Below are 1,907 nucleotides of genomic sequence, written 5' to 3'. Positions count from 1 at the left end.
ATAAGATGGTTTAGTTGTGATTATTTAGGGTTGATATTGCAGGCTAATATTTATGCTGATTTTATACAATAAGTCATCATCATTGTAAAAATGGTACAGACATTTCTATACAGATTTTTCTACCAATGAAAATTTAGATACTGGTTTGATCTCATTATTCAGGCCAATTAATAAAATGCATTAAAAAAACTTGAGACCACAATCATCAGGCGACTTACAAAATTAGAATTTTCCCTGAAATCAAAGAGTATTATCCTTTATAGTATATATAAATTTTAATTCTTCATAACAAGACCATATAGACTATTTAACCAACAGTTTAAAATAAAATTATCCAAATTACTTATTTACCATTAACATGTGATAATTACTTTAAAATTCTTTAAATTTAATCTAGGGGGATAATTACTCTCACATCACAGCTAAGTCACGAGGAACTTCAAAACTTTGGAAAAAAAATTCATCCCTGAGAAGTGAGAGAAAAACATCTAAAAACCCAAACAAAAAACCCAGAGAGAGAGTCTTGTACCCTTTAAACAATCTTTTCCATAGCACAAACTGTTATTAATAGCCAGCAATCAGATGTACTTCAATCCTGGACAGCTACTACCTCTGGTGACTTGATCTTTCTGTAATTAAACTACAAGTGCAGTATTTTTAAAAAAATCAGATAAATAGAAACTCTGGTTTTATTTTCAATTTTACATTTTTGTCAAGTGAAACATCAGCCTGCTAAGAAATGAATATTCTAGTAATGACTGAAATAATAACTTCACTGCCATCTCTTCTTCTGGGTCTCCATTTCTCTCATTGTTGTTCACCCAAATAATAAAAGCAGTACGATAGCAACTGAGTTTACTATTATCAATGGCACTCGCATTACAGTTCTTACAGATCGAATCAGGTTCATTAGCTGAGATTTAATTCCTGGTTCCTCTCCGAATCCACCAATTCCCTGGTCCGTTCCCCAGCCAATGTTTTTAAGGAAGCGCTCCTTAAAAGTGCAGCACGGCGATGGTGTTGACACACAGCAGGGCTGCCTGAAGTAGTGAATACAGGGTAAAGGCCATAGTCACCGGGAGCCTTCACGAGGCCCAACTGAATCCTCTCCCGCTGCTGCAGCGGACGTGGCACCGCCACCACCCCCCAAATTCTTGTTCTTTTAATGAGACTTTTCATATATCGTTATTGTCTACTGGTAGAACAGGGTTTAAAATTTCACCCTCTTAGGACACTTCTGCCCTACTTCAAACATACCTTAGAAGCTCAGAGCAGGGTGACCCTTTTCTCCTAAGTCCCTGGGTTCTGGGACAGAAGGCCACAGGTAAATGCTGGGTCTTCTTACTGGATGTTCTCTGGCACATGGCATTCTGAAATGGCCCTGTCCCTGTGACATGCTCAGGAAGAGAGGCTGGGCCATGGGAGACGGTGGCTACAGGAGGGAGGGGAGCGTCAGAGCCACCCGCAGGCTCCAGGTTAGGCACTGGACCCCCGTTGTCCCATTTACCTCTCACATGAGATCACTAGTAGTGTCACATGCAGGGGACACAGGTGTCTACACCTGGGAGGAGAGGAGAAAAGTCAGAGGGCCAAAGTCCCCACTGCCCTCCATACCACAGTGACAGAGGCCAGCGGAGCACAAGTTCCACGGGACTCCTCCCTGGAGCTAGGCAGATTAGCTGGTAACCTGAAAGTCATTTCTTTGAACTTCACCCTTTAAGTCCTTGAAACTCTGGGTGCCAGGGATCTAGTGACACTGACACTTTCTTCTGTTGGGAGTAGAGACCCCAATGGTGCAATGCTCTTAGGCTCGGGGCAAGGAGGGAGGGGCCTAGAGAGAAAGTGAAAGCTTGCCCAGAGCCAGGAAGACAGACACCACAGGTGACCTGAAGGTGACCCCAGTGAGA

The 1,907-nt window shown here is 42.3% G+C and overlaps 1 pseudogene; it reads right to left on the bottom strand.

Moving 5' to 3' along the window:
• Window positions 1-220: 220 nt before the first annotated feature.
• LOC143399515 (immediate early response 3-interacting protein 1 pseudogene) lies at window positions 221-1,130 on the bottom strand (annotated as a pseudogene).
• Between the last annotated feature and the right edge of the window lie 777 nt (window positions 1,131-1,907).

This window comes from Callospermophilus lateralis, chromosome 5 (assembly GCF_048772815.1).
Source record: "Callospermophilus lateralis isolate mCalLat2 chromosome 5, mCalLat2.hap1, whole genome shotgun sequence".
Classification (NCBI taxonomy): Eukaryota; Metazoa; Chordata; class Mammalia; order Rodentia; family Sciuridae; genus Callospermophilus; species Callospermophilus lateralis.
Note: the sequence above shows the minus strand (reverse complement) of the source record. Positions and strands in the feature narration are given on the sequence as shown.